Source organism: Gadus chalcogrammus, chromosome 23, assembly GCF_026213295.1.
Source record: "Gadus chalcogrammus isolate NIFS_2021 chromosome 23, NIFS_Gcha_1.0, whole genome shotgun sequence".
Taxonomy (NCBI): Eukaryota; Metazoa; Chordata; class Actinopteri; order Gadiformes; family Gadidae; genus Gadus; species Gadus chalcogrammus.
The window spans coordinates 20,534,579-20,549,578 of record NC_079434.1 but is presented as its reverse complement, the minus strand read 5'-3'; the positions used below and the strand labels follow the sequence as shown (position 1 = coordinate 20,549,578).

At 43.5% G+C, this 15,000-nt stretch overlaps 1 long non-coding RNA gene across 8 annotated transcripts; it reads left to right on the top strand.

The window, feature by feature from the left end:
* Positions 1-2,781: 2,781 nt before the first annotated feature.
* On the top strand, positions 2,782-11,134 carry LOC130377573 (uncharacterized). Of its 8 annotated transcripts, XR_008894261.1 has the most exons (10): positions 2,782-2,897; positions 4,311-7,793; positions 8,167-8,270; positions 8,368-8,395; positions 8,509-8,596; positions 8,895-8,982; positions 9,201-9,402; positions 9,784-9,893; positions 10,221-10,308; positions 10,527-11,133. It is a non-coding gene; the product is annotated as an uncharacterized LOC130377573 (long non-coding RNA). The 8 variants fall into 8 exon arrangements; XR_008894262.1 differs by having other exon boundaries at positions 8,368-8,596; positions 9,247-9,402; positions 10,527-11,134; XR_008894265.1 differs by having other exon boundaries at positions 8,368-8,596; positions 9,201-9,375; positions 10,527-11,134.
* Positions 11,135-15,000: the final 3,866 nt, after the last annotated feature.

Below are 15,000 nucleotides of genomic sequence, written 5' to 3'. Positions count from 1 at the left end.
CAGGAACACACACACACACACACACACACACACACACACACACACACACACACACACACACACACACACACACACACACACACACACACACACACACACCGACCTTGGCCCCTCCCCTGGAGGCCTGTTTTATCGTTGTAAAACACTACGGAAACACAACGGCTCTCTGAAGCACGAAGGTACCGTCATCCTGTGAGGGGTGGGGCTGGATGGGGGAGGAGGGGGGGAGGAGGGGGGGAGGAGGGGGGGAGGAGGGGGGGGAGAAGGGGGAGGGAACCCTGCATGCGACGCATCACAGCCAGCCCCCAGACCCTGTTAGAAGTGTCTAAGAACTAAAGAAACCAAACCCTTAAACCTTCCCCTAATAGGACACCAAACTCCTAAAACCTTTTCCTGATGGGAAGCCCAAACCCTAACCAAACCGTTGGGGTTTGGTGTGTGTGCAGCAGTGTCTCGCAGACCCTAGGGTTCAGCGGTGGGGTGGAGGCTTTTCCCGTTGTCCCCCAGGAAATAGAAATACCCACATCCCTAAAGGACTTAAAAGACCTGAGGATCACCATGGCAGAAACCATACTGCAGTGCTCTGGTTTGTAGAATGAACAATGATAATAAAAATTGGTACTGCAGAGTAACTTCTTCAAAGAAACAGTTATTATTATTATTAGTCTTATTAATTATCCATTTTATTTTATTCGTTACTCTGGCTCATGCCCCATCCACCAACATGGAGGGAGCAGGATAAATGGCATGTGATGGGGAGTTGGCGTATATTTGTGTTTATATCCATTATTTACCCCACCTTTAATCAACAGTGCAAGTAATTTGTAAAATCACTATATTTTAGTCTTCAGTGAAACAGACCATTGTTCCAGTTGCGGGCAGGAGAATCCCACTGGACAGAAGGGAAACACAAAATGGGTCATTTAAGTTAAACTTTTGAATACACAGAGTAGCACTGTAAAATCATCACCCTTCAATGGATACGGATTTGGCTAACATTTGATATCGGATATAGAATTAGCATTTTTTTTCAAGAAAGCCTAATCTAATGTGATTTAAAAATGTATATCAGGTTGAATGCGCTAAATGCAAGAGGTGGTACCATCCGACCTGAATGGCCATGTCGGATGAAGAATGGGACAAAGAGGAAGTAGCATTGAAATGCAACTGTGGCCTTTGCTGATTTACCGTACAAGGTGTCTACGTTACATATATAACTTTGAATGTGCCTGGTATGTGTGTAATGTATATAGTAAACATAGAATAGATAGAATTCCTTCCAATTCCTGGCTGTAAAATTAATTTTAGTTTAAACTTTACTTTACTTTAGCAACTCGCAATTAATGCTAAACTACCTGAAGGGTTGTATGTTTCATGCCAAAATAAATATTTGCATGCTTGACCTAAATTAAGAGCTGATAAAAGAGACAGGATTTGTTCTTATCTACCCCATATAGCCCACATGAATGTTATAGTGTCAGTTTGGAGCAGAAATATCATTTTAATTACAAGATTCGGCTTCAGATCATTTTTGGCAGGAGGGAAACGACTGAAATGTCTTATATTTGCCCATGTGAAGGTGTTTCAGCTGTTAATAGACACTGGATGGGATGTAATCTATGTAATGTGATACTCATGAATGTTATCAACTCATTTTAAGGCAAATAAAACATTTCAGTACCAAGAGAGGGCTTGAGATCATTTTCTGGCAGGAGGAAAACTACTCCAATGTGTCATATTTTCGCTTTAAAACGTATTACAGCTGATAAAAGAGACTGGATTTGTTCTTATCTACCCCACATAGCCCATATGAATGTTATAGTGTCAGTTTGAACCCTAATCTATTTAATGTGATAGGACCTACTCATGAATGTTATCAATTCATTTTGAGAAGAAAAAAACTTCTTCTTGAAAATTCTATAAGCGGGGAAAATAATGTATAGTAAGAAAATACATGTTTTATTGTATAAAAAAGACACAAAGAAATAATTTCGATTACAGTGGTTAAAAACATAAAGAAGGATAATTGACTCAAGGACAATAGTCCTGTAGTGCTATTGACCAGTATGACTGATAAGACGTCCATCCCCGTACAACGTCGATGTCTTGTCACCTTAAAATACATATCTGTGTTGATCAGTGGCGTCACTATGCTGTTTTATTCGGGGCTAAAGCCTCGGATGTTATTCAATTAGCCCAGAATATAAAAATAAAAATAATAATAAAAAATAATAATATTTATAGACATTTATAAGTAGCCTAGTCTAGATAGTCATTTTGCCAAGAGAATAAACAACAACCTGTTTACCACCTCAAGTGAATTAACCTATCCTATCCCCAGTCAGATCCTTGCGTGTGTGTGTGTGTGTGTGTGTGTGTGTGTGTGTGTGTGTGTGTGTGTGTGTGTGTGTGTGTGTGTGTGTGTGTGGGGGGGGTGGGGGAGGATACAAACTAAAACTATCTATCTTTGTATCTACATTAAGTTAATCTTTGGTGCGTGTCTATTTTGCGTGTTTATCTTTATGGTGTGTATCTAAATGGGGTCTATGGTGTATCTATGGTGTGTGTGTATCTATATGGTGTATACCTATTGGTGTGTGTCTGTATGAGATCAAGATCAAACACAGAGCTGAAATAGCCTCTCACTGTTACCAAGTTCGACCAGAGGGCGCCGAACCTGTGTTGAGTTTTACTCAATAGCTCCCCTCTCACAGCTCGCCTGCCATGTGGTTTTCTTAATCAGTTAATTGGTTGCATCTGGTGCGTTTCACTTAAGAGGGAACCGGACAGTCCATTGTTGTCCTCCACTGCACACAACGTGTGTGTTTGACATCTCCTCCAGTTTCACAGGTTAAAGACTTTTTGAAGTAAAGAGGAGCATCTCATCTGAACCTGATGTGAGTAGAATTGTGTAGCAAAGCACAACTGACGTGACTTGTATGTTGAATATAATTCACTGATAATGTGTGAAGGAAATCGGGGATTGTGGTGGATTAACTCTCATTTGAAATTTAAATAATGATTCTACCTGAAAGTAACATTTTAGAGACTATACATTCAAACTTGTCGAAGTAAGAGGTAAATCACTCTTGACCAGTGGTGGCTGGTAGTCTTTAAAGTGAGCCTAGCAAGGAAAGTCGCATAGCAACACCAACGTGAACTTGACACTAGTCGTGGCGTTTGTTTGCCCTATCAAGATTTTTCACATCAGGGAAACCATGAACAGCCCACGTTGGAGATTTGCCATTATTCATTAGCAAACAGGGCCAGCAATACAGTCTATTGCTAGTAATGCTACCAGTAAGCCATGAGTACCTAGCAAACCATGTAGCACCCACAACACTGACGTTGCCATTACTTTTGGTGATCTCGATTTTGCGAAGTGGTCTACCTTTTTCTTTGGCCGCTAACTTAGCACTGTAACTCAATGAATGGAATGCTTTGTGTAATTAAAAATGAACAATGTCCTATGTTTCCAATGTTTCCATTGTACACTTTATTCGCAAATGTTAGAATCTCGTTATCCTTCAGATGATTTCACCTGCTTTGCGTCTCTTAGACTGAGCGGCAATGCAATGCAGGCAGAGCAGGTTTGTTTGTTATCGACAGCGTTGCCAGATTGGGTAGATTTCCCGCCCAATGATAATTTTCCCAGCCTAAAGCGGTTAAAAGTAGCCCAATTGGGTGGGAAATCTGGCAACACTGCTCACCAGCCAGGAATCCTGCTGATTGGTTCATAGCGCCGCGCGACTAGATTTCTGCGCGAATCAGACCCCTGTAAGGTCACACCCACTAGAGGAGGACTTTCCTCCTCTCTCCCATTGAAACCCATGTTATTCACCGGCCGTCAGTACTTTCTGGGAAATGAATGGGAGTCAACGGAGGCTGAGGGCGGACCTTCCTCCCTGAAGTAATTGTCAAAAGGCGATAGGGGGTGCTAATGTCCCTTTACCCAGGGAAACAAACAATATATAATCAAAGGCATTGAAGTAGTCATATTTAAGGGCATTAATTCATTACAGTAGTCTGGGCAATCTACATTTATATTCTCAACAATGTTATGGAGGATCTTCCTCCCTCTCCTCAATGGAGAAGCCTCCACTGCTCTTGACTAATGAGTCAAATAATTAGTATAACTTATATTAAAAAGCTGGATTCGTTAATTATCATTATTTAAAAGTTGGATGATCCCAAAAGCCCTGAATTTGTATTGTCATTCATTTATCTGATTTAATGGAGATGGTAGATGTTGAACTGTGGGACAGTGTCCAAGTTTGGGGACCATGAGTAAACTCTTCCTTCCTTCAAAGGTCTATCATGGATATTTAACTGCAGTTCTGTGAGTATCCCAACTTAACCATGAAGATGAACTGAAAACTGTAAGTCATAAGTTTCTCATTACTCTTGGGCACATTGATGTATTTTGGCTTCCTGGTGAGTTAACCCGTTACCTGAAGGTTGATCTGAGTTGTAAGGATGTTTTATTGGTTCATTGGTTACTTAGGTGTTTGTTTTTATGTTGGTTTTAATGATTTGTTAAAATGGTTACCGGCTCCAAGTTATTGTTGCAAGCTGGAGTAATGGGTAGGGTTCTGATGTCTTCAGTCTTCTTTCCAGCTACTCTCCTGAGCTCTGCATCTTCATCACATGTGGGTGTGGTCTGAGTGAGCAGAGGTGCATACTGGGATACAGTGCTGTCTGAAGTCTACAGGTCTGTAGACACGCCCCCTCAGGGGAAACCGAGTGTTTGAGAAACCGTCGTAACGTCAGTTACATGGACTAGAATGTTCTTTAAGATGGAGACAGGGATTCAGAAGGGGAAACGCCAGGGGGAGATGAGGGGGCTCCTCATCTCAACAGCTAAAACAAAACTTCAGTCTGACACAGAGAACCATGGAACACATTCAACAGTCCCCTTCAGACATCGTGCCTCCTCAGGAACAGTTTCATGTCCAAGAAGGTCTTAATTGGGGCCATTCCAAGATGGATCCTGCTCCTCAAGAGCCACCCCCCTCCACTGGGTGGTCTTCTGAACAGATGACCTCCTTCCTGTCCCCAGGCTGACTAAAGCTTCACCGTTTGCATCTGTGAAGGCCCCTCATTCAGGAAACCACTGGACTACAAAGACATGACTTCAGAGACGTTGAATCAACCTTGGACACATTTTGGAGACGCCAAGCATAATCCATCACCAATGTGGGACGCCACTGAAAAATGTTGCATGTAATTTACTTCTCTGGAGACATTGGTTGTTCTGTTCTGGGTGCCCTGGCAGGAGAGCTGGGGTTGGATGATGGAATGTTATTTGGCATGAAGTTTTTACCCTGCATGATTGTTTGGCCTTTTATGGCTCAGTGGTGTGTGCGTTTGGGTTTGACATGAGATGGATGGTTTTTGAGCATCCTAGGTTCTACTGTGTGTCTCTCACTCACAGCTGGCATGGGGTTCTACGTGCGTGTCCTGGGTTCCAAGTGCGTGTCCGGCTTGCATTGACAGTAATAATGTTCATACGGGGGTCTGTGTGATTGGCTTGGGATATTGGAATGGTCAACTAAATCATACCTGCTGGACGGCCACAGGTTTACTTAAGGGCCTCCAGTAGACATGAAGAGCCCAGAGCGACGCTGCGGAGCAATATCCAACACACTGGGCAGGAAGGAGAGTATCCAACTCAAGTGTAAAAGAATGCAAGCAGCGTGTTCAGATCAGTGACTTCAAACTGGGACTACACCAATCAGGATCAATGGAGGATGGACACCTGAAGGAATTCCAAAAGCAGAGTCTGACGTTGGAAAGGGAGCTAAATGGATATTCAAGATGACCTTCAGACCTGTAATGAGACGGCTCTTCCTACCTGGCTGGATTGATGGAGAGCCCTGTGGATCTTGTCTTGCTCTGTTGCACATCTTCTCAGGCTGAACTGTATTTGTTTCGGACAGGACTAGCAGAACGATTGGTTCCCTTAAATCAGAACCAATCTGGGAACTGCAACTAGTGCGCTCTTCGAGCTGAAGTTGTGCTCTTCAGCTGAGGAGTTAAGGAAACCTTCACTGGGGCTTCACGGTGTAAAGAGGAGGATGTTTCAAAGTGTTCCATGGTACTCTGATGAAGACCGTTGTTGTGTTCCACTGGCTGAGGGGAAGAACCCTCACATCTTCCTATTGGCCTTTCTCCTCTGAGAATCCTGGCGCCATCTTGAAGGATATTCCAGCTCATGTAACTGATGTCACGACAGATTCTCAAACACTTGGTTTCTCCTGAGGGGTGTGTCTATCAAACTGAATACTTCAGAAAGCACTGTATCCCAGCATGCATCTCTGCTCACTCAGACCACACCCCCATGAGTAGGATGCAACAATCTAGTGATGGAGATGTAGAGTTTTATAAGTAACGAGGGAGCAGACAAAGGTGTTTAGAACACAATGGCATGTCAAGTCTGTAAATCTCTAAACCATGAAGATGATTGGATAGTTCAAGAATTGGGCTTCTTTTTATTATGGGCGGTCCTTTCACTCAGATGCCCGCTTCTCACTGGAACTGTAAATGTGTTGGCTGGCTGGCATGATTTGCTGTTGGTGATGAGGCGGTCAGGGTGACGTTGCAGGGCTATGGTCGGCTCTCTGTGAGCTCAACGTTTAGATTTGCTCTGTATGGTTTGTACCCTGAATAATCTTGATAATTGTAAAATGTAGACACGGTTTTGTATTGAATGATTTTAGGTTTAAAGTTGTCGTACATGGTAGTTTGGTTCTTTGTACGGTTTTGAGTGATATAACATGTACACACTGGGTGAATAATAATGTAAAGGCACACTGTATAGTAGCAATGACCAACAGCAACAAACAGATCTCCTCAAGGTAAGTCTGTTGGCTGTGTTTTAATGAAGACCATCGCTGGACTTCAGGATCTTCCTCCGTTCAGCTCAAGGTGAGGCGCTGGTTATGTTGTTTCTTTGGTTGGTTCCGGCCGGAATGTTCGGATTCCGGTCGGACGGTTTGTGCTTCCCGCCGTGGAGGTTTCTGAGTGCGGTCACTTTATTTAGTCCCAATGGTTAGCATAGAACGTTGTAGTCTTGACAACCATAAGAAACCACCTGGCAGTTAGTTGGACCGGAGTCCCCTGAGGGAATCTGGCAGAACGTTCTGGAATGTATTTGCGTAACCTCGAGCCGTTGCCAACGAAAACAATTTTTCAGTCGTTTCCATTGGGAATTGTTGCCCCTTATCTTAAACGACTTAAGTTTGATATTAAATACATACTGACACGTACGTCGTACAATATGTTAATCATTTCCGATGGTTGCGCCGTACTTTTAACCACGATGACGTGACGGGACTCTCGCTGCATACAAAACTGCGTTCTACTTGCGGGCCCATTTTTGACATCAGTAACGGCTGAAAATCATTTCAAGGTGGCATTTCAACGGAACCCAGCACCTGAATATGGTTGAGTATATTTGATTTAATATCGATACTGCTTAGTGTTCTTTGTTACATCAGCTTTTGTACGTTCTAAATATCTGCTGTCATTAATTGCCACAGAAGTTAAACCCTACCAAATGTAATGACGTTGAACAACGACTTTGGTGCAGAGTTACCAACTGCATAATATCAAAGCTAAAATAATGGCCGTCCTTCCCACATGTTACAGTAGAAGATACTCTAGAACTGTACAAGGTTAAAAAGGTAACGTGTAGTTTGTCCCAAGGTGTCTGCCTCCTCACCCAGAGCAAGACCTCCACCTCCTCATCCAGAGCCAGACCTCCACCTCCTGTCAGAAGGCCTCCAGAACAGGTCAGTGCTCTGGTGTGTGAGTAGTCTGCTTAGGTCAGTTTCAATGCATGGCCTGAACCACTTCTTTAAACTTGTGGACTGCTCTGTCTTTATTCCCAAAAACAGGATGCTCATGTCTGGCCTCTCAAGTCTTGTCTAGCCTTGAGTTATAAAATAATAGTTTTTGATCATCTTATGATTTTAAATCTGTGCCAAGCTGTGATTTGAGTTAATTCATACGGGGGTTATGTAAGAGTCATATGAGCCATTATTGTTACTAGTGCTGCTACGACCGTAGTAGATGAATTGCTGAACGCGATAATCTGCAGACGTTGTCTAATTTAAGTGTTTAAATATGTTTAAATTTGTCTTCACTTTTACATGTGAACCTCAGATGCAGGTGGTGGGGTGTGTTGCGTCCCCAGGTGATTTACTGCGGAGACCAACTGTGTTTGTTCCAGACCAGGAATCTGTCTGAGGGGAGGTGCTGGATTCCTCGTAAGTTTGTATTTACTTACATGGTTGACTTAAAGGGCAAACTACAGCTGTTCCTTTTGACATGCGTTAACCAACTACCGCTGTGTTTTCTTACTAGAAAGTGTTTCTGGAGCGGAGGCGAGCTGGTAGGGGAGCCGTGAATCTGGAGGATGACCATCACTCTACCAACAAGGATTGGAAGTTTGTATTAACCTAACAAAGTGGAAATAAAAGACTTAACATTTTTGTTTGTTAGCAGACGTTGGGGCCAGACTTGCGCTGTTTGTTCCAGACCAGGACTCTGGCTGAGGTGAGCTGATGGCATCACTCTACCAACCAGGATCCTCGTAAGTTTGCATAAAATAAACAGAGTGGACTTGTTGTAACGCAGGATTCGTTTGTCCAGTACAAGTTACTGCATACTACTGTGGTTGTTTACCAGAAAAACTACAGCTGCTACTTTGTTACGCGCCATTAGAGCCCAACTACTACTGTGTTTGTTACCTTACATTAGAGACAAACTACTCCTGTGTTTGTTACCTTACATTAGAGACAAACTACTCCTGTGTTTGTTACCTTTCATTAGAGACAAATTACTACTGTGTTTGTTACCTTACATTAGAGACAAATTTTGTTTGTAACCAGACCAGAAATCTGGAGGACTGATGGAGAAGCCGTACATCTGGAAGGCAAATCCTGAGGACAACCAGGACTCTACCATCAAGGATTCCTCGTAAGTTTGCATTATCTGGACATAGTGGACTAGGTAGGGGGTTGGGGGTTCAACTCTCAAACCAATGTTGCCGGGTTCAAGTCCTCAGAATACAGTGATGCGTCCTTGAGCAAGGCGACCTAAAGCCTGCCTGCTCCTTAATGACTTATCTTTGGTTCAGATAATGTTGCATCTTTTGAATATTGAACCTAATCAATGTCCTTGTTTGGTCTGGGCAGACACACCTGAGCTGAACCTCGCCTGATCCTGTTTGGTCGGGGGTAGACACACCTGAGCTGAACCCGCCCTGATCCTGACATCCTGCTGGTCCCGTCTCCTCAGTTCATCTGCGCCTCGTCCTCCAGAAGACCTGCTCAGCTCAGCAGTCTGAGGCTGATGGATCAATGACCTCCAGTGGGAGTGATCTTCTTGACCCCACATGTAACCGTGTGCTTCCACACGCCTTTCCCTCACGTCTGTCACTAACCTCACTACTTCACTACTCTCTACTGCTTCTTCTTCTTCCTTCTCTGTTGTTCGAACCTTTACACTGAAGGCGCGTCTTGCTGCCCTCAGAGGGTTTAGCGTTAGGGTTGAGAGTCAGGGTTTAGAGTCAGGGACAGAGCTGGTCAGGGAGGACTGCTTTTTCACAAACCTCTTCACCACCTTTCGGAATGGTGGTGACATTTTGAAAAGGTTCATTTGGGAAAATGTTTTCATCTGCTTTCCTTTACAAAATTGTATTAAACTTCTGTCAAGTGTTGTTTATATATTAAAATCCCACATTGACTTCTACAGTGGTGGGGTGTGTTGCGTCCCTAGGTGATTTACTGCTGAGACCAGTGTTTGTTCCAGACCAGGACTCTGGCTGAGGTGAGCTGATGGAGGAGCCAAGACTCTGGAGGACGACATCACTACCAACCAGGAGCCTCGTAAGTTTGCATAAAATAAACAGAGTGGACTTGTTGTAATGCAGGATTCGTTTGTCCAGTACAAGTTACTGCATACTACTGTGGTTGTTTACCAGACAAACTACAGCTGCTACTTTGTTACGCGCCATTAGAGCCCAACTACTCCTGTGTTTGTGACCTTACATTAGAGCCCTACTACTGTTTGTTACCTGATATTAGAGATAAACTACTACTGTGTTTGTTATCTTACATTAGAGACAAACTACTCCTGTGTTTGTTACCTTTCATTAGAGACAAATTACTACTGTTTGTTACCTTACATTAGAGACAAATTTCGTTTGTAACCAGACCAGGAATCTGGAGGACTGATGGAGAAGCCGTACATCTGGAAGGCAAATCCTGAGGACAACCAGGACTCTACCATCAAGGATTCCTCGTAAGTTTGCATTATCTGGACATAGTGGACTAGGTAAGGGGTTGGGGGTTCAACTCTCAAACCAATGTTGCCGGGTTCAAGTCCTCAGAATGCAGTGATGCGTCCTTGAGCAAGGCGACCGAAAGCCTGCCTGCTCCTTAATGACTCATCTTTGGTTCAGATAATGTTGCATCTTTTGAATATTGAACCTAATCAATGTCCTTGTTTGGTCTGGGCAGACACACCTGAGCTGAACCTCACCTGATCCTGTTTGGTCGGGGGTAGACACACCTGAGCTGAACCCGCCCTGATCCTGACATCCTGCTGGTCCCGTCTCCTCAGTTCATCTGCGCCTCGTCCTCCAGAAGACCTGCTTAGCTCAGCAGTCTGAGGCTGATGGATCAATGACCTCCAGTGGGAGTGATCTTCTTGACCCCACATGTAACCGTGTGCTTCCACACGCCTTTCCTCACGTCTGTCACTAACCTCACTACTATCTCCTGCTTCCTCTTCTTCTTCCTTCTCTGTGGTTCGAACCTTTACACTGAAGGCGCGTCTTCCTGCCCTCAGAGGGTTCAGCGTTAGGGTTGAGAGTCAGGGTTTAGAGTCAGGGACAGAGCTGGTCAGGGAGGACTGCTTTAAGAAAACCTCTTCACTTGCTTTCGGAATGGTGGTGACATTTTGAAAAGATTCATTTGGGAAAATGTTTTCCTATGCTTTCCTTTACAAAATTGTATTAAACTTGTGTCAAGTGTTTTTGTTTATATATTAAAATCCCACATTGACTTCTACATGTTTGGTGCGGTTCATTTAATTGTCCTTTAACTTGGTTAATGTCAAGCTAAAATCCTGCAATACATTTAATGTACATGATTGTTATTCAGCAATGACATAATCCATTTTGTAAAAATATTAAACCTCCATATTACTACAAAATTCAAGCCTATTCATGTATTTAAAGGGGACCTATTATGCTTTTTCGACTTATGACCTATAAACGTTGTTATAATTAGTCATGTTTAACCATACTAAAGTGTCAAATAATGACGTACATGCATTTCGACGTATTCCCTGCTGACAGTCTGGGGTGGCTGTGCAGAGCGCTAAACACTCGGGACAACGTTTGCGATTCACTTGTTCACATTTCCGGGAAATCATCTACGTCGTAGAGGCACTCCTGCCGCGCCCCCATATGCCTGGTCAAATCTGCCCGCGCGCGCGCTTCAAGGAAGGTAACCAATCACAACTGAATTGGGTTGGCAGGAGGGGGCGGAGAAGGACGAAACCGAGCGTTGACAGAAGGCTGAAGGCGCCCAGATAAGAGGAAGAGTCTCCCGAAAATCTACGTTTTTTGTGTATGGTTAAACATGACTCATAACGTTTATAGGTCATAAAAGTCGAAAAGCATAATAGGTCCCCTTTAACAATGTACATACTGCCCCGCAGGCCATTCTCTGCTACTACAACACGTTCAATCCACCAACCCGTCTGACATCAATGTACTATAGCTACGTTGGTTCAAACGGAAAATGTAGTTTGGTGTGAGACTGTTGTCTAGCAGAGGCAGCTGAAATGCACCGCATGAATGTCTGTGTATTTACATTTTAAAATGTTCATGTCCTGGTCTAGTTTGTCTGCAAATAACTCTGCCTCCAGCAACAGGATTGGGCGAAGCATATGAAGTGAAAGAAATAAAAGCCCAGTTCACCAGATCTGAGGTCGGCAGCGGTCAGATTTTGGATCATGAATGTATTGAGTGAACAACGTCTGAGCTAAATATTAGCCACCTGGAACTTGGTGCATTTCCTGGAGCTCGGAGGACGGCAGGACGCGTGTTTACCTGGTAGATTAGGCCCTGAACGCAGACATCCTAATCACAGACCCTGTGTTTAATTAGCCCTGAATATAATTTTTGGGTTAAAAAAATTATTCATGAGTAGCCTAGTTTAGATAGTCCTTCTGGCAAGAGAAACAGTTTAAAAACATAACCTTTTTACCACCTCGAGTGAATTAACCTATCCTATCCCCAGTCAGATACGTGTGTGTAAAGTCTGTCTCACTTGTATTCATTTTACTCTGAAATAACTTGAATGGAACTTTAGACATTTGGGGATAAGCAGCACAGCAGTCAGGTAGCTATTTTAAGCTATAATAAACTATTTTGTTTAGTAAGGTGAAGCATTATGAAAGAATGTTCATGCAAAATAAAGCATAGAAATAATTTTGGCATTTTCATTTTCCTCAGCCCCGGTTGTTAATGAAACCTAGAAACACCCCTGCCGTCGACGGCGTTCCCATCGACGGGCCGGACGTCAGGTGGCGGAGGACGGGGTCCGACGGATGGCAGGGGGCCACAAAGGGCCTCCAACGCCCCCCACTCCAGCTCATACTTGGCCAGTATCCTGTGTACTTATACTCATACTGAGCCAGTAACCTGTGTACTTATACTCATACTGAGCCAGTATCCTGTGTACATATACTCATACTGAGCAAGTAACCTGTGTACTTATACTCATACTGAGCCAGTAACCTGTGTACTTATACTCATACTGAGCCAGTAACCTGTGTACTTATACTCATACTGAGCCAGTATCCTGTGTACATATACTCGTACTGAGCCAGAAACCTGTGTACTTATACTCGTACTGAGCCAGTAACCTGTGTACTTATACTCATACTGAGCCAGTATCCTGTGTACTTATACTCGTACTGAGCCAGTAACCTGTGTACTTATACTCATACTGAGCCAGTAACCTGTGTACATATACTCATACTGAGCCAGTAACCTGTGTACTTATACTCATACTGAGCCAGTAACCTGTGTACTTATACTCACATACTTTGGCATTGTCCTGTGTGCTTATACTCGGTGGCGTCACAAGGCTGTTTTATTCGGGGCTAAAGCGCCGGATATTATTTAATTAGCCCAGAATATAATTTTTGGGTAAAATGTATAAAATAAAAGAATAACTCTCTCTCTCTCTCTCTCTCTCTCTCTCTCTCTCTCTCTCTCTCTCTCTCTCTCTCTCTCTCTCTCTCTCTCTCTCTCTTAATACAGCGGACATAGTCCTGTAGTGCTATTGACTAGTATGACTGATCACGTCGTAGATCCCTGTACAACGTCGATGTCTTGTCAGCTTAAAATACATATGTGTTAATACAGCGGACAATAGTCCTGAAGTGCTATTGACTAGTATGACTGATCAGACTTTGTTGCCGCACTCACGTTTCAAGGCGATGTAGCCTGGCTTTAACAGGCGATATAGCCTAGCTTTAACAGGCGATATAGCCTAGCTTTAACAGGCGATATAGCCTGGCTTTAACAGGCTGTGCGCGCTCCCGCGGCTGAAATCACTTTCTAGCAGCTGATCGCTTTTTGGCACAACACCGGCCCTGACTGCTACGCAGAACTTTGAAAGGCTCACGACTCCGTCGAAGCGTCTGCATGGTCCGGGAGTTGGATACACGGACAGAACCCAAAGGGTTACATATAAACCAAGATGCAATATTAAGGCTAAGTGTGACAGTTTCTCTGCAGAAATTGAAAATAAAATAAAGTGACGCCTCAGTTATTTCATTATTGGCTCAGTTTATTACATTTTCAAAGGATTCCTTTAATGCAAGGCAAATAATGTAATAACCATCCAATAACGTAATACGTTATTACATTATTGGCAAAAAAGTTATTACATTATTGGCTCAACAACTTTAATACATTATTTGCAATTTATTCCGTTATTGGCTTTATAACATTTAAATTATAACGTTATTGGCAGTTATTACGTTATTGGCCGTTATTACATTATTCGATACCAGGCCTTGCTGTGTGTTTGTATGTGTGTGTGTGACTGTCTCTGTGTGTGTGTGTATGTGTGGGTGTGTGTGCACCTGTCTACATGTGTGTGCCTGTTTGTGTGTGTGTGTGTGTGCCTCTCCGTGCGCTCCCCTACCTGTAAATCGGTGTGTGTTTGACCCGGTTCCGCAGCCAACTGTGCAGAGCCATCGATCTGTTTACTCGCAGCACTCCGCTTTAATGACCACTCGGGGGGGGAAGCACCACTCCTGATTAAAGGAGGCTGCGCAAGGAAGAAAAAAGCGGAACGAAAAAAGTACGGCGAAAATGGGTCTCGGGCATAAAAAAACGCAACCCTTAATGCGTGTGTAAAAAACCCTTAATGCGTGTGTAAGGCCCTATGTGCCATGGGGCATTTGGAGGACAGGTAACAGGTAACTTAATGCGTGTGTACGCAGCAGAAATGCGTCGCACGAAAAAGGAAAACGCCCGACCTGATCGCGCTTGTGTGCGGCAGGAAAAACAGCCCGGCCTTGTCGACAAGCTCTGATTTATTCACATTTTATTCACACTTGTCGACCCTTTATGCAGTCAAACTTGGCTGGGACGAGATGGAAGGCTGCTTTGGATGCACCCTGATGCACTAGGGATCTGTCCTTGAGAGCGATGGCGCTGTCGTTCCAGCTCTAAAAAATGAGTCGTAAACCACTGCTTTACAAGCAATAAAAGCGATTCTCCGTTGATTTCTTATTCTCTTCCTACACCGCTTTTCGGAAACAATTTAGTGGAATATTTTGTGCATAAAACGCAGCTGTTCAAAACCACAGTATCCAAAGATTGATGAATAACATATATAATACCTAATCACAATTTTACACGATTGTGCAATTATATTTTTAATTGGACATGGGTTAAATACA